The sequence below is a fragment of the Mirounga leonina genome, unplaced genomic scaffold (genome assembly GCF_011800145.1).
Source record: "Mirounga leonina isolate KUSES-001 unplaced genomic scaffold, KU_Mleo_1.0 Mir_128, whole genome shotgun sequence".
Lineage (NCBI taxonomy): Eukaryota > Metazoa > Chordata > Mammalia > Carnivora > Phocidae > Mirounga > Mirounga leonina.
In genome coordinates this window covers 32465668-32484066 of record NW_023270320.1, presented here as the reverse complement: position 1 = coordinate 32484066, position 18399 = coordinate 32465668, and positions in this window count along the sequence as shown.

The following is an 18399-nucleotide window of genomic DNA, read 5'->3' as shown; positions in this document are numbered from 1 at the left end:
TTTTTCCATTTCTTTGTGTCTTCCTCAATTTCTTTCATGAGTATTTTATAGTTTTCTGAGTACAGATCCTTTGTCTCTTTGGTTAGATTTATTCCTAGGTATCTTATGGTTTTGGGTGCAATTGTAAATGGGATCGACTCCTTAATTTCTCTTTCTTCTGTCTTGTTGTTGGTGTATAGGAATGCCACTGACTTCTGTGCATTGATTTTATATCCTGCCACTTTACTGAATTCCTGTATGAGTTCTAGCAGTTTTGGGGTGGAGTCTTTTGGGTTTTCCACATAAAGTATCATATCATCTGCAAAGAGTGAGAGTTGGACTTCTTCTTTGCCAATTTGGATGCCTTTGATTTCTTTTTGTTGTCTGATTGCTGTGGCTAGGACTTCCAATACTATGTTGAATAGCAGTGGTGATAGTGGACATCCCTGCCGCGTTCCTGACCTTAGGGGGCAAGCTCTCAGTTTTTCCCCATTGAGAATGATATTCGCTGTAGGTTTTTCATAGATGGCTTTTATGATATTAAGGTATGTACCCTCTATGCCTATACTCTGAATAGTTTTGATCAAGAAAGGATGCTGTACTTTGTCAAAAGCTTTTTCTGCATCTATTGAGAGGATCATATGATTCTTGTTCTTTCTTTTGTTAATGTATTGTATCACATTGATTGATTTGCAGATGTTGAACCAACCTTGCAGCCCAGGGATAAATCCCACTTGGTCGTGGTGAATAATCCTTTTAATGTACTGGTGGATCCTATTGGCTACTATTTTGGTGAGAATTTTTGCATCCATATTCATCAGGGATATTGGTCTGTAATTCTCCTTTTTGATGGGGTCTTTGTCTGGTTTGGGGATCAAGGTAATGCTGGCCTCATAAAATGAGTTTGGAAGTTTTCCTTCCATTTCTACTTTTTGGAACAGTTTCAGAAGAATAGGTATTAATTCTTCTTGAAATGTTTGGTAGAATTCCCCTGGGAAGCCATCCGGCCCTGGGCTTTTGTTTTTTGGGAGATTTTTGATGACTGCTTCAATTTCCTTAGTGGTTATAGGTCTGTTCAGGTTTTCTATTTCATCCTGGTTCAGTTTTGGTAGTTGATACATCTCTAGGAATGCATCCATTCCTTCTAGGTTATCTAATTTGCTGGCATAGAGTTGCTCATAATATGTTCTTATAATTGTTTGTATTCCTTTGGTGTTGGTTGTGATCTCTCCTCTTTCATTCATGATTTTGTTGATTTGGGTCATTTCTCTTCTCTTCTTGATAAGTCTGTCCAGGGGTATATCAATCTTGTTAATTCTTTCAAAGAACCAGCTCCTAGTTTCATTGATCTGTTCTACTGTTCTTTTAGTTTCTATTTCATTGATTTCTGCTCTGATCTTTATTATTTCTCTTCTCCTGCTGGGTTTAGGCTTTATTTGCTGTTCTTTTTCCAGCTCCTTTAAGTGTAGGGTTAGGTTGTGTACTTGAGACCTTTCTTGTTTCTTGAGAAAGGCTTGTATTGCTATATACTTTCCTCTTAGGACTGCCTTTGCTGCATCCCAAAGATTTTGAATAGTTGTGTTTTCATTTTCATTGGTTTCCATGTATTTTTTTAATTCTTCTTTAATTTCCTGGTTGACCCATTCATTCTTCAGTAGGATGCTCTTTAGCCTCCATGTATTTGAGTTCTTTCCGACTTTTCTCTTGTGATTGAATTCTAGTTTCAAAGCATTGTGGTCTGAAAATAGGCAGGGAATGATCCCAATCTTTTGGTACTGGTTGAGACCTGATTTGTGACCTAGGATGTGATCTATTCTGGAGAATGTTCCATGGGCACTAGAGAAGAATGTGTATTCCGTTGCTTTGGGGTGGAATGTTCTGAATAGGTCTGTGAAGTCCATTTGGTCCAGTGTGTCATTTAAAGTCTTTATTTCCTTGTTGATCTTTTGCTTAGACGATCTGTCCATTTCAGTGAGGGGGGTGTTAAAGTCCCCCACTGTTATTGTATTGTTGTTGATGTGTTTCTTTGCTTTTGTTATTAATTGCCTTATATAATTGGCTGTTCCCATGTTAGGGGCATAGATATTTATAATTGTTAGATCTTCTTGTTGGATAGATCCTTTAAGTAGGATATAATGTCCTTCCTCATCTCTTATTCCAGTCTTTGGTTTAAAATCTAATTTGTCTGATATAAGGATTGCCACCCCAGCTTTCTTTTGGTGTCCATTAGCATGGTAAATGGTTTTCCACCCCTTCACTTTCAATCTGGGGGTGTCTTTGGTTCTAAAATGAGTCTCTTGCAGACAGCATATCGATGGGTCTTGTTTTTTAATCCAGTCTGATAGCCTGTGTCTTTTGATTGGGGCATTTAGCCCATTTACATTCAGGGTAACTATTGAAAGATAGGAATTTAGTGTCATTGTATTGCCTGTAAGGTGACTGTTACCGTATATTGTCTGTGTTCCTTTCTGGTCTATGTTGCTTTTAGGCTCTCTCTTTGCTTAGAGGACCCCTTTGAAGATTTTTTGTAGGGCTGGTTTTGTGTTTGCAAATTGCTTTAGTTTTTGTGTGTCCTGGAAGCTTTTTATCTCTCCTTCAATTTTCAATGACAGCCTAGCTGGATAGAGTATTCTTGGCTGCATATTTTTCTCATTTAGTGCTCTGAATATATCCTGCCAGTCCTTTCTGGCCTGCCAGGTCTCTGTGGATAGGTCTGTTGCCAATCTAATGTTTCTACCATTGTAGGTTACATTTCTCTTCTCCCGAGCTGCTTTCAGGATTTTCTCTTTGTCTCTGAGACTCGTAAGTTTTACTATTAGATGTTGGGGTGTTGATCTATTTTTATTGATTTTGAGAGGGGTTCTCTGTGCTTCCTGGATTTTCATGCCTGTTTCCTTCCCCAAATTAGGGAAGTTCTCTGCTATAATTTGCTCCATTATAGCTTCTGCCCCTCTCTCTCTTTCTTCTTCTTTTGGGATCCCAATTATTCTAATGTTATTTTGTCTTATGGTATCGCTTATCTCTCGAATTCTGCCCTCGTGATCCAGTAGTTGTTTATCTCTCTTTTTCTCAGCTTCTTTATTTTCCATCATTTCATCTTCTATATTACTGATTCTCTCTTCTACCTCATTTATTCTAGCACTTAGCGCCCCCATTTTTGATTGCACCTCATTAATAGCCTTTTTGATTTCTACTTGGTTGGATTTTAGTTCTTTTACTTCTCCAGAAAGGGTTTCTCTAATAACTTCCATATTTTTTTCAAGCCTAGCTAGTATCTTTAAAGTGATGATTCTGAACTCTAGATCTGACATCGTACTAATGTCCGTATTGAGTAGGTCCCTGGCAGTCGGTACTACCTCTTGTTCTTTTTGTTGAGGTGATTTTTTCCGTCTTGTCATTTTGTCCAGAGGAGAATAGATTAATGAGAGAACAGAATGCTAGCAGGGTAACAACATCCCCAGAAAATATACTCTAAACAAATCAGAAAAGACCTGAAGCAGTGGGAAAAGAAAGGGAAAGAGAGAAAAAAGAAAAAGAAAAAAAAGAAAAAGAAAAAAATAAAGATAAAAACAAAAACAAACAAAACAAGACAATAACAACAAAAAAACCCCAGAATGTGATCAAGTATGATCAGGCTGGTATATAGATCAGTGCCACATACTAGATTTGGGGTGTATTTTGGTCTTTTAGAAGAAAGTGCCTCCCAAAATTTTAAAGAAAGAAAAACTTATATATGTACAAAAATAAGGGTTGATATGATGAAGGGATGGAATATGACTGTAAAAATGGAAATTATAAAAAATTTTATAAAAGGAATTGATAAGAAGTTGTTTGAAAAAAGAAAGAAGAGGATTTTAAAAAAGAAAAAAGAAAAAAAAAAGGGAGAGGATGTGATCAGGCAGGGGGATAGAAAACACCATATACTAGAGATTTAGGGTCTATTTTAATCTGTTAGAAGAAACTATCTCAAAATTTTAAAGAGAGAACAACTTATATATATAATCCAAAAATATGGGTAACTACTATGAAGGGATAGAATATGACTCTAAAAATGAAAAATAAAAATGTCTTTTTTTTTAAAAAAGGTATTGATAAGATGTTGGTTGAAAAAGGGAAAAAGAAAAATTCAAAAAAATGAAAAAAGGAAAAAGACCGTTAAAAAAAAAATTAACTTTGAAAGACTAAGGAATCATGGTAAAAAAGCCGTGAATTCCTTGTGCAGTGTTCCCCTAGCGCTGGAGTTCTGTCATTCTCATTGATCGGTAAACTTGGTCTTGGCTGGCTGTTCTCGCTGATCTTCTGGGGAGGGGCCTGTTGCCGTGGTTTCCAAATGTCTCTGCCGGAGGCGGAAGTGCCCCGCCCTTGCCCCCTCCCGGCTAAGTCATCTGCTCGGGTTTGCTCTCCGGGGCTATTGTTCCCTGCGAGTTTCCCGTCCAGCTTTGGAGGCGGAGAGTGAAAATGGCAGCCTCCCAATCCCCGCCCTGGAGGAGCTGAGAACCCGGGGCCCTGCTCCTCAGTGAGCCCCCAGAGAAAAGCCGTCAGTCACTCCCGTCTCCACGGTCTCCGGCCGCACTCCGTGCTCGCCCGGCCTGTGACCGCGCGTTTCTATCTCTGGCACCGACCCCGGGTGGAGTCTCCAAACCCAGCAGATCCCTGCGGTGCACTCCCGCGCGGCTCCTCCCGGGGGAGGAAGGTGAGTCTCCCCGGATCTGCCGCTTGTTGGGTCCCTTCCAGAAAGTGGTCGCTTTTCTGTTCAGAGAGTTGTTGCTCTTCTTTTCTTCGATCTCCTGTTGGGTTTGTAGGTGTTCAGAATGGTTTGATCCCTATCCAGCTGAATTCCTGAGAGGAGACGAAATCCAGGTCTCCTACTCCTCCGCCATCTTGCTCCGCCCCTCCTGAATCTTTTTCTTATCAAGCTAAGTACTGGGCACTGATTATCAATCCTGGGGATCGGGGTCGGGGGTCCAGTTCCATGGAGGATAACAAAGATCATCATGTCAACCACCAGGAACAGAAGTCCAAACACTTCTGATCATTGTATTTTGGTATTGAAGTCACCAAGGAAAACACAGTGCAATCAAGCACTGAAAGAGAATAACACTTCACTTCCTTAGAGAAGAGACAGCAAAAAATTAGCTTTAATAGTGGCTATTGGTTCCCCCATGGCCAGGAGGTCTCTCTCCACAGTCAACATAGGGCAGCTCACCTACATGCACCCCCCTCCCCTCATGCCACATAGCAGTGGGGTTGGTCAGGTACCATAGGATACACACACTTAAGCAAAACAAAAGAGCATTTACTTGGCTTGAAACAAGGGATGGATCTTCCCACAAGAAGTAATAAGCCCAGTACAGGCTGTGTGGGCTCCTTAGCTCTTGGTAGGAAGTGTTCTAGGCGCAGGCCCATTCTTAGGAGACTCAGCGGTGGTCTACATGCAGGAGACTTCCTTTCCCTGCATTTCTGTTTGTATGTGATTTGTGGTTGTTCCCACTCTGATTTGTGGATTTGCCATATAGAATTTAGTTAAGACTATGGCTTTTGCAAGAGTTCTCAGAGAAACCCAAACGTAATAGCTTCTTTGTCCTCAATGCCCCAAAGTATGACTCACGGAGTATTTTTATCCTCATGATAAACCATGTTATGTTTTAAGTCACTCATTTAAAACTAAACCATGAGGATGGATCACAAAATGATATAAGGAAAAGTGCATCTTGAATTCAGGATGGATCTTCAAGCCATGTCATTTAAGCTAAAAAAAGGGGAATAACGTCCTATGACAAAGGGTGCTTTGATCTTATTTGGCCTTGAAGTATCAGATACATTCTATTTTGCCCAGATCCGTTCCATCGAATACACATAATGTGAGATTTTGTTGCCAATTAACTTAAAGTGTATGGACTTAGAAAATTCTCTTTGAACCATATGCTTTATGTGAACTATTTTTGAAGTGTATTTGGAAGAGATTTTTTTGTATTTTGTATTTTTTTCTTTATGGTTGTTTTTCAATTAGAATTCCTGGGCTTATATTGTGGCTGTCCTCCTTTAAAACCTTAATTTAAATGAGGAGTAAAGAATTCCACATCCTCTTGCAAGGTCCATTCTGACTGAACTATTCTTCAATTCTGTGTTTCAGAAAGGTACACAGTTGTTCTGAATTGTAATTAGAGTGGCAATGAACTCTTGTTCTCTCAGAATGTCAATGCTTAGGCACAGTTTCCCAGCATCATTGTAACAACAACAGCAAAATTACGGTTCTGTATTCCTTTCGATGAACAGAGAAAGTAGAGATATTTAATCCTAAGAGATTTATTGGTTAAATTATTTTGTAATGATTATTTTATTTTTATTTTTAAAATTTTTGTTTTTAATTAAAGTATCCCTGACATATTAGTTTCAAGTGTACAACTTCGTGATTCAACAGTCATATGCATTATAAAATGCTCAGCACGAAAAGTGTAGTTAACCATGTCAACACCTAAACTTGTAATAATCTATTGACTATATTCTCAGTGCTGTACTTTTCAACCAGCTGACTTGGTTAATTTTTTGACCTATATAGTAAGTGAAGTTTTGTTGGAAGGAAGTATTTCTCATTTCTGATTGCACTATCTGCATCATATCACCTCCTCATCCTAATTCTTCCCTCTTATTCTGAACCCTTCTCTTTTTAAAAGATTTTTATTTATTTATTTGAGAGAGAGAGAGAGAGAGAGAGAGATAGCAAGAGAGAGCACGAGTGGGGAAGAGAGGGAGAAGCAGGCTCGGAGCCTGATGTGGGGCTCCATCTCAGGACCCTGGGAACATGACCTGAGCCAAAGGCAGACGCTTAACCGACTGAGCCACCCAGGTGCCCCTGAACCCTTCTTTTTAAATTATCCTCTCTTCTGTTAAATCTTCAACTATTCCCTCCCCACTCACCTCTTTTCCTTTGTTTATACACATGCCTACTTCTCCCCTGTTTAGAAATGGAAAACAAAGTAGGAATTTTCCTTTGGCGATGCTATTTCAGGGTACTGGCCTATGATGCACCTTTTATTTATTTATTTATTTATTTTAAAGATTTTATTTATTTATTTATTTGACAGAGAGAGGACAGTGAGAGAGGGAACATAAGCAGGGGGAGTGGGAGAGGGAGAAGCAGGCTTCCTGCTGAGCAGGGAGCCCAATGCAGGGCTCGGTCCCAGGACCCTGGGATCAATGACCTGAGCCGAAGGCAGATGCTTAACGACTGAGCCACCCAGGCGCCCCCATGATGCACCTTAATAAAACTTTTCAAACAGGAATATTTCTCCATCTCAGTACTTCATTGTCTGCTCCAACCTCTATTCTTTTTTTTTGGTTTGTTTTTCAAGATTTTATTTATTTACTTGAGAGAGAGAGGGAGAAAGCGCATGCCCCCAGGAGTGGGGTGGGGTCAGAGGGAGAGGGAGAAGCAGGCTCCCCACTGGGCAGGGAACCTGACTTGGGGCTGGATCCCAGGACCACGGGATCATGACCTGAGCTGAAGGTGGATGCTTAAGTGACTGAACCACCCAGGCACCTCTATCCTCTCTTCTTTAGCCCTCAATCATCTGCCTTCTGCCTTAACTCCTTATAACTGATCCTCAATCTTCTAGGTCACCTGTGATACAATAACACAAAGAGCAGTCTCTTTTTATCCTCCTTGATAAACTGGCAATATTTAACAGTTGTGTCCCTCATTCCTTTTTCAGAAATCAATCACCCTGGTTGTTTTTTTTTGACACAACTTGGATAGTCCTCTGTCACTGTTTTGTCTGTTACTATTAATTTTTCCCTTCTGTTACTCCAAAAATTCCACCCTGGAGCTATCTCTTCTGTTTTGTAGCCTATGGTGTTTACAGACACTCTCGTAACTTTAATCATTTATTCTTCTCTCTCTCTCTCTCTCTCTTTTTTTTTAAATCACTAGTCCTGATCTCTCTCCTGAATTCTATACCTCACACTTCTGATTGACAGACGTTTTGACATTAAAGATTCTTATATTGGTTACGTAGTCAAGTAAATTATCAAAAAGGAGCAATGGTAAGAAGAAAAAATCATAGTGCTATTATAAAGCGATTTGCTTGTTATCTACCCCTGAGTGCTAAACCAACTGGGTAATTTAAAAGCAGACATAAATCTAAGGGACACAGAGCTTTCACGGAAGCCTGAAAACTAAAGTTTAGAGGCGAGCATCGGTGAATGACACCTGTCAAAGTGGCCGTCTGAGGAAGTGGCTGCCTCCGTCACCACCAAGAAGCTGCCTGAATCGGACATCTGTCGGCTGAATCCAGAATGTTCCGCCACCAATTCCGGCTCCAGAAGCACCCAGTTCTACAGTAATCTGCATCAGGTAAATGAGTGAGCTGCATCTCCCACAGTAATTAATTTAAAAAAAAATTAATCAAACTCTTGAATCAAAATCTTGAATGAGTTATTTGACTGGCAAACCTTAAATGCCATAAAGAGCTGTTGGTGGAAGACAGTCTGGAAGAAGCAGATTGTTTTAGATTTTTTAACTCCAGCAGCTCAGGAAGAGATGCCAGCAGGGCACTGGGCTTGGTGCTGTGTGAGTCAGTTCATCTATTTGCCACGCTTTTGGTCCGGTCAATCCTCTACACTACCTGCTTCCCCAAACAGTAATGAGTGAAAATGAACAATGCCCTTACCTAACCAAATGCAGCTCTTCCTCATGCAGACAACAAAATACACTCTATCCAGAAGGGAGATCCAAAGTCACATCAGCCCCTACCTCCATTTCTGAGTGATATCCCTTCCTCCTTGCCCTCCCGTAAGCTGTGGACTACATTAGAGAGTCATGCCCTGCTTATAGAATTGAAGGTCCTATTTAAAACAGTAGGGAAAAGGGAGAAAGGAGAAAGAAGGAGTATTATATACTTAACAGCAGTTAAGAAAATATTGGTAGTTTTGGGTGCCTGGGTGGCTCAGTTGGTTAAGTGACTGCCTTCGGCTCAGGTCATGATCCTGGAGTCCCGGGATCGAGTCCCGCATCGGGCTCTCTGCTCGGCAGGGAGCCTGCTTCTGCCTCTGACCCTCCCCCCTCTCATGTGCTCTCTCGCTCTCATTCTGTCTCAAATAAATAAATAAAATCTTTAAAAAAAAAAAAAGAAAATATTGGTAGTTTCTACAGCCTTATTTTTCTCCAAGTTTCATGAGGACAGGAAGTATTCATAACTTCCTCTCTTCACTACCTGTATTAGCCAGGGTTCTCCAGTGAAACAGAACCAGTAGGATCAGGTTCTATCATTCTGTCTCTCTCTCTCCCTCTCTCTGTGGAGAGCTTGTTACAGGGAGTTTACTCCATGATTATGGAGACTGAGAAGTCCCAAGACCTGCAGTCACCAAGCTGGAAACCCGGGAGGGAAGATGTGTAGTTCTAGTCTGAGTCTGAAGACCTGGGAACCAAGAGAGCCAAGGATGTAAGTTCCAGTCCTAAAGCCTCCAGCCGCAAGACCCAAGAAGACCATGTATTTCAGTCTGAGTCGGACATCTAGAAAACATCTATGTCTCAGTTCAACAGTCAGGCAGGAGGAGATCCTTCTTATAAAACAAGAGGCAGCTTTTTTGCTTCATTCAAACTCAACTGATTGGAAGAGAACCACCCACAGTGGAGAGTGCAATCTGCTCTACTCGGGCTACCAGTTCAAATGATGATCTCATGTGAGAGCACCCTCACAGCACACCCAGAATAATGTTTGACCCAATATCTGGGCACCCTGTGACCCGACCAATTTGACACGTAAAATTAACAATCACACCATTCATTCCATACTTCCTTTCCCCTCAGATGGCATGTAAGCAAATCAGGAGTTATTCTCTGTGGGTGACTCACATGTTCATGGTCATAGCGGGATTAGGAGGCAACCCAGAGGAGCCCTGGTTTTCCAGACATATTCTTTCCTACCTTTATAATATAGCAGTGCCTCTATTTCCCCACAAGTTGTATTAATCACCCAAGTAAACCAAGTCACCACAGTCACTCCCCTTTCCCTCTGCTGGTCCAGTGACATGTGGACCCCTGAATGACCAGATCTTATCTGCTACTCAATGGGACCATTTTCATTTTCTTGGCTGAGAGCCTTCCTCCCTTGGGTACTGTTTTAGTTTACAACACAGGTTACCCTGCTGTACAGGAGAAACCCCAAACTATAGTGGCTCGGACAAGATAGTATTCTTCTCTCATGAGTCCAGAGTTGGCAGGTAGTTTAGGACATAATAATATCTCTGTTTAATAAGATTATCCAGGGGTTCCATCAATCTGGTTCTCTCTGGTTGTTTTGTAATGCCTTAGGGTCTTGTCTGCATGGTCACAACTGACTCACCTGCATTACAACCGTGAATTCGAGCCCATGCAAATATTGGAAAAAAGGAAGTGAGGTTCAACATTTTCCTTTTTAAAGGATTTGATCTGGAAGTTGCACACATCATCCTGCTCACACTTCATTTGCGAGACTATATATACAATATATATATCGTCACGTGGTTAAGTTCTAGCAAATGAAGTGTAAGCAGAATGATATATATATCTCATCATATACATATATATGGAAAACTGGAACTTATTGTTTCTAACTGGTCAGCCATGTGCTAAACAAATTCTCAAGGTGTTCTATTATTAACCCGCAGAAGGGGATGATAATTGGTCTTGGTGAAATGATCAGTCTATTGTATAGTGCTAAAATCTCTAAAAAATCAAGATACTGAAGTTTCAGGGATAGGAAGCAACAATATTATGAAAGAGACAGTAGGTAGAGAGGGAGAGATAACCACTTTCACTCCTTGTCTCCCAGGCCTGGGTAGTTTGGCTTTGGGAGATGTAACATCTTATACTGGACATGGTTTGAAGTATAACTTCAGTGGTTCCCCAACTGGGCACTGTGGGGATAAGTCTTCCCTACTGTCCATCAGGGCTTCTCTGAGGGCCCTGGAATGCTCTATCAGTGCACGTGGGCATGGTTTCAACATATCAAGTGTATGCAAACCAAGATCAAATGTTTCCTTCCTCAACGAACTGGTAGGGAACTTCTCAGAAGACTCCGTGAGGGAAACGAGGTGCTATAATAAGAGTGGAGATGGTGAGAATTTGAGTTGTTTGTTCGTGCAACCTTCTCTTACTTTTACACAGGTAATAACACTTTTCAGGAATGCTGATACTTTACGTCACCAACGTATTTCTTGGTGTCTTCATAAAGTGACCAGCTTCTGGGCTTATAGAAGACAGAGTTAGTGGTTGAGTGGGTCACTCATTAAAAATCTAGCAGAAATTATTTATTCTCCCTATTCTTGGTATGCTTCTTACGTTGCTAAACAAGAAAAAAAAAAAAAAAAAAAGAAAAGAAAGCTGGCCCCTTCACTTCATTCATCCCGGGCCATGATTTGGCTAAAAATAAACCAGTCTCAAGATTATGTTTCTCTTTCCCTGACTTAAAATTCTCAGAATTTTTAAATTTTTTTTTTTAAAGATTTTATTTATTTGCGAGAGAGAGAATGAGAGACAGAGAGCATGAGAGGGAGGAGGGTCAGAGGGAGAAGCAGACTCCCTGCTGAGCAGGGAGCCCGACGTGGGACTCGATCCCGGGACTCCAGGATCATGACCTGAGCCGAAGGCAGTTGCTTAACCTACTGAGCCACCCAGGCGCCCAAAATTCTCAGAATTTTTAAGAGGTGAGTATTGACTACCTAGTTTTAAATCCTGGTTTTATACCAACTAGTTGTGTGATTTGGATAAATTGCTTGACTTCTATAAGTCTCAGTTTCCTCATCTGTAAAATAGGTATAATCCCTATGCATGGATTACTTATGAGCACATTTAAAGAGGTGAGAATAGTGTGTAGCACAAAATGCATGTTGAATAAATGATAGCTCTTATTATTTTTTATTGAATAGAGGTCAATATCTCTTGTTTGCCAGTCGAAATCCTTCTTCCTTTTGTTCCAGCCTTAACTTCCACGGTTGTTTTACACCAACCATGTGTTTCATTTTTGCTAAGCTGAACTACATCATGTTTCCTGATGAGTCTCTCAGTTTTGTGTCTGACTTCTTTTCCTGACATGTCCTTTCATGGAACACTGCTTATTGGATTTCACACATTTTATGATGTTCATTTCAAGTGCTGCTGCCATTGTGAAATCTTTCTTGCTATTTTCCTGTCTGCATGCAATCTTTTCTCTCAAAAAAATCTTCATTGCAGGTCATTTTTTGTGTTTTTTCAGGACATCTCATTAATTACTTAACTGATTAGAGAATTAGACACTTCTTAAGTGAGTAGCTTCCACGTTTAAGAAGACCTTTTCCCTCTAAGAAAGGAGACTGCGAATTTGTAAGAGAAGCAGACATATAAATAGATAATTGGAATACAGTGGCTCTATGTCATCCGAGTAATGGTTAGCATTATCTAAGCGTTCAGAAGATAGCTTATTTAAGTCCAAATTGGGAAGCCAGTGAGGGCTTCCTGGAGGAAGTGAGGCCAGAAGGAAGTTGGATAAAACATTATGAAATTAACTAAGTGACGGTCAGCAGAAGGGAGTAACATAAACAATGTTGAGTGGAGGTTGGTACAATCCAGAGGTGAGCTTGGTTCACCTGGGAATGGGGTGAGGAAGATAATGGAAAGGCAGACACTGGAGAAGTGGGATCCCAGAGGACTATGTATGAGAGAGTAAGGAGCTTGGACATATCCTTAAGTGCCATCGGAGGCTTTTCAGCAGATTTTTAATTTAGATAGTTCATCTTGTTAGTAGCATGGAGATGGAGCTTTAGGGCCAAAAAGACCAGTTAAAAGTATATTGCCATCATCCAGGTGATAGAAAGGGTAGGAATAGTAGGAGCGAGGGAAAAGAAGGAAAAATCTGAAAATTATTCATGAGAAAATTAGGAAGACGTCGTGATCAGTTCATTCTGAGAGATGAAGAGGTAGAAGATAAAAATATATCCTTTAAGGGGGCACCTGGGTGGCTCAGTCGATTAAGCGGCTGCCTTTGGCTCAGGTCATGATCCCAGGGTCCTGGGATCGAGCCCCACGTCGGGCTCCCTGCTCGATGGAGAGTCTGCTTCTCCCTCTCTCTCTGCCTGCCTCTCTGCCTACTTGTGCTCTTTCTCTATCTCTCTGTCAAATAAAAAAAAAAAATATATATATATATATATATATCCTTTAGGTTTTAACAGGGATAACCGGGAGGTTGGCAATGCTAAAGATTATTACCTACATCTGAAACTAATATAGTACAGGAGACAGAAGAGGAGGCTCAGTATATTTACTATGTGCATATTGCTAATCATGCATCTGACCTTTTCACTTCCACTGATACACAGAGATATTACCATCTGAGGTGAAAACTCGAATGCAAAAGACAGAGAAGAATATATATTTATGTAATCATATCCCACGAAGTCTGTATCTATATACCGACTGGTTGTTCATACCATCTTATTTTCTATTGATAGAGGAAATTGCTAAAGTAGAAAATATCCATAATCTTAAAAAATAAAGAGAGAAGGGGGTGCCTGAGTGGTTCAGTTGGTTAAATGTTTGCCTTTGGGTCAGGTCATGATCTCGGGGTCCTGGGATCGAGCTCCATGTCTGGCTCAGTGCTCAGTGGGAAGTCTGCTTCTCCCTCTACCTCTGCCGCTCCCCACTGCTCGTGCTCTCTCTCTTGCATTCTCTGTCTCAAATAAATACATAAAATCTTTAAAAAAAAAAAAAGGGCGCCTGGGTGGCTCAGTTGGTTAAGCGACTGCCTTCGGCTCAGGTCATGATCCTGGAGTCCCTGGATCGAGTCCCCACATCGGGCTCCCTGCTCAGCAGGGAGTCTGCTTCTCCCTCTGACCCTCCCCCCTCTCATGCTCTCTATCTCATTCTCTCTCTCAAATAAATAAATAAAATCTTAAAAAAAAATCTTTAAAAAGAGAGAGAGAGAGAAAAGGAAAAAGAAAAGGAAGAAGAGGAAGGAAGGAAGGAAAGAAGGAAGGAAAGAAAGAAAAAGGAACATAAAACATTGATTTTACTTGAATATAAAATTTGCTAAAAAGTTGGAATTGGTGACTATTTATTGATAATGTGAAGAGCAGATATCTAATTAGATAATGGAAAATTATTTTTCATTGAGAATCAACTATCTACCCTCATTCTTTTTTAAAAGAATTTATGTAAATTATTCCATACTGTAGATCTATTTTTCTATATGTAGACATTAATGGCAGAGTACAGTAATGGAAGATCTGTTGGATTGAGAACCCAGAAACCTCGACTCTGTCATGAACTTGGCTGCACAAGTAACTGGCTCTTTAATCTCTTCCTAAAAGTCAGCATATTATTTATGTTCTCTAAAATCTGTATCTGTTCAATGCTTTGGTTCTGTAGTGAGACCTAGACTTTCCTGATTTTTTTTTCTTTTTCAGTTACGCTCTTGTTGAAAACTTCTGACATTTATAATCTGATTCATTGTGGCTCAGAAATATTTGCCTTCTTGTTAGAAAATGCTGTGGAAAGAGAAGCAGCACCTGGGAACTGGGCTCAGACATGGTTGCCCATAAAGTACTCAAACTGATCAATAATATAAAATGATATAATACTGTAAATTAAGTCTATGGACTGAATAATTTTAATTCCATCTCTGCGAATATTGAAGGAATTATAAGGATAAAGAATGACTAAGACTCCATTAACAGTCCATTAAGTCATCTCATTAGTAAGTTAAAGGGTTAAGACTTGATTAAAAAATAATGTACTAGTCAACTTGCAGGGACAGAATGAAATGAAATGGAAATGGGTTACAAAGTAGATGTAATTAAAAAGCATTTTACAGAGTAGGCGTTTTATAAATACAGGTTGAATAAATGTATGAGAGAGCCTAACGTCTTGCCTTCCTTTTTACTCTGTATTCATATTAAATTTTTTTGTTGTTACTAATGTTCTTCTTCGGATGATGATTGCTGCATTTGTCCTTAAGCAGAAGGACAGGCTGCATCTATTCCATCTCTCATCCATAATTAACATGGGAAGAATGACGCATGTAGGTGTGGCTACAGGTGTATGAAGAGGACAGTGTTGTTTCATGTTGGTTACCTGTTCCTAATGAACTCAAACTGTTGATTGAAGAGATTACTTCCCAGTGGATTTTTTAAAAAAGATTTTATTTATGTATTTGAGAGAGAGTGAGTGAGAGAGAGAGCGAGAGAGAGCACAACAAGTGGGGTGAGGAGCAGAGGGAGAAACAGACTCCCCAATGAGCAGGGAGCCCAATGCAGGACTTGATTCCAGGACCCTGAGATCATGACCTGAGCTGAAGGCAGACACTTAACCGACTGAGCCACCCAGGCGCCCTTTCCAGTGGATTTTTATATTACAATTGAATGTTAAGTAATGTTAGCCTTTAAAATAAGTTTTTGAAAAGAAGAAATCCTTTTTTTCTAGGGGAAATTTATACTCACTGAGATGAAAACAGTATTTATACTACGATTTGCACAGCATAAAACACTTACACTTAAGAAATTTTTAGAAAAATGTGTGGTGCCTATAACTGGTTTTCAGAACCCATTCAGTTGCACATTAAATGATGTGAAAATGGATGGAAGACTAATCCAAGGAAGAAATGATGCAGATGATTTGTTTTGTGAGGATTTGTGAGTTTTTTTTTTTTTTTTTTTTGGTAGTTTCACATACAATCCCTAGAGATGTATGGGAGGAAATAGACTGTTCACAAAACTTAAATTCAGTAGGGGAACTGATTAGATTTTTAAATGTATGTTTAGTTCCTAAATAACTTTCCTTTTTCCAGACCACCATGTCCTTGAAAAGTTAATTTTGTTTTACCTCTGGATCCAAGAGGCTTCACATGACAATGGGAGTTGAAAGCTTCCCAGGTAAAGATCCTTCAAAGAATAAGCAACTCATGATAGGGAAGGATAAAAGTCAACAGTTTATACCACTCAATTGCTTTTAAGATTTTCATCAAATGCATCCCCTGCAGTTGAAACTTACTAGAGAAGCTTTCCAGCAGAGTTAAAATCATAAAACAATGACAGTGTTACCTTTATTTCTCTGAGCTTTCAGACAGGAAAGACAGCGACCGAACTGTGTATTAACTTCTTTCTTCCCCTTTTGGTGTTGAAAAAAAAAAAAAAAAACTCTTACCCTGAGGTACATGGCATTAGCCACAGTTTAAGCAAAAAGTACTTCATTTTTGTTACCAACTAGAAAAATGCAACTTTATTCTAAGAGTGTTTGTATTTCATGGATTCTGGCATGAAGATGATATGTATTTACTCAAGGACAAAATCTTTCAAAACACAAAAAAGGAGTTCATTGCAATTTTAAAAATAAATATTAACTTGTGACTGAAAAGAATTTCTTACTGATACCTTTCATCAGATGCCTAGAATTTGATTCTTTAAAACGTGTATGTATTATGGCAATGGCAGAAGCATATTTTAACAGAGGCAAAAATTAAGGGAGCTGGGGCACTTGGCTGGCTCAGTTCATAGAGTGTGTGACTCTTGATCTCGGGGTTGTTGGTTCAAGCCCCATATTGGGTGTAGAGATTACTTAAAATGAAATAAAATCTTAAAAAAATTAAGGGAGCTGTGTTTTCTTATTTCTGGGATGTTGCCATTTATGACCACATGCAAATGTTTGCTCCAAGACTATCATAAGGGAAAGAACGCTTCCCTCCAGTCCTGCTTGTGTAGGAAAAGCAAAGTACAGTTTGTAACTACTTCACCAAAAAGATGAAGAATGCTGTACAAGACTTGCTTTGTATCATATTGTAAACTAATAAAGGGTGAACCTAGTTCTTTTACCTGGTCACTGAATAGAGTCTTTGCCATTAAATTGCCTTTTTGAAGATTTAATTTTAAAAATTCCCTGATGTTGGCTCTGAAAAGACACTGTTGTAGCATTCACTGAGATAAACTATACAAATCTGGCTAAATTTCAAGTGGGTTAGTTACATTTTGCCTACTTAAATTTTTCTGGATATGATATTTCTCTTTATATACATGAATGTCAAATTCTGCTGAATGATATTTAACATCTGTTACATTTCATTTCTTTTTTAAAGATTTATTTACTTATTTTAGAGAGACAGAGAGTGTGCATGTGATCAGGGGGAGGGGCAGAGGGAGAGGGAGAGAGAGAATCCCAAGCAGATCCAGGCTGAGCGTGGAGACTGACGTGGGGCCCTGAGATCATGACCTGAGCTGAAATCAAGAGGCAGATGCTTAACCAACTGAGCCACCCAGGCACCCGTGTTACATTTCATTCCTTTAAGGTTTCTGAATTTTAGGAAGTGTCACCACATCAGTTTCTGTGTAAATAGTTTTGATTAGAATTAAATCTAAAAGAAATTATTATGCCATTTTCTTATAGTCCTTAGAACATGGATAAGTACATCTAAGATAAGTATATTCTCTACAGCTCAATTAATACTGAAGCTGCAGTTTAAAAATTTTGTGAAGAAAGAGTGGTCAGTGCATTGAGCAGAGATACTGAAGTACACAGTCTTTGACATCCATACCTTAACCTCTGCTGCCCCTGAGGAGAGTTCACATTTGAGGAAGCTGACATAATTACTCTACAAAAAGGACAGAAGAATCAACAAGGAGCTGGATGGGCCCATCCATTCTTTTCATTGTCATCTGTCGGAAATTAAAATGTTGCTTGGACTTTTATAGTGACGATGGTGACGTAGGAAATTAGCTTGCCTTTACTGTTCATCTCCTAGTAGATGTTTACCCTGTGCCCAGATTCTCGCCCTCACCAGTGCCCCTAGATTTGTCACCTACAGTGATTGCTGTTGGCATTCCTTCAGTGATAAGGTTTTGGAAGCCCTCCTTATGTAGTGTACTCAAATTTACGTGGCTTCTGGATAATCTCTTAGATTTTCTGTCCGTTAAGAGTTGACTGGGAACAGGGGCAGGGAGCTCTCGTGCCCTCTCCCCGATATCTCTGTCAGCTCTCCAGCCACTACAAAATGATGGAAAAAAAAATCAGATTTTGAATCTAATGTACAATGTGCATGGAGGCATCTTTGCATGCTGCCAGTTCTTTTGATCTGTAACATAAATGACACAAAGACCATGCACCTGCTTCTAAAATGTAACTTCAAGAGAAATGTTCTAGCCTCTTTCCCAAGAAGCCTGCTGCCTCGGGCACTGTGATCTGGACGTTCCGTAGCTCTGGGTCAGCCTCTAAGTAGCCTCAGGGGCCGTGGACAGAACCAAGGGGAGGCAGAGCCAAAAAGTGTTAGGGCGCTTCTCAGAAACGAATGTGAGAACCCTCCGAGACTTCCAGGAGTGGGCAGAGACTTTGAGGGAAGGTAGGGTTGTGTATTAGGCAGACTGGGGCAAGCAAAAGCCAGTGGAATTGGAGTTATTACTGTTAATAAGAATAACTATTATGCA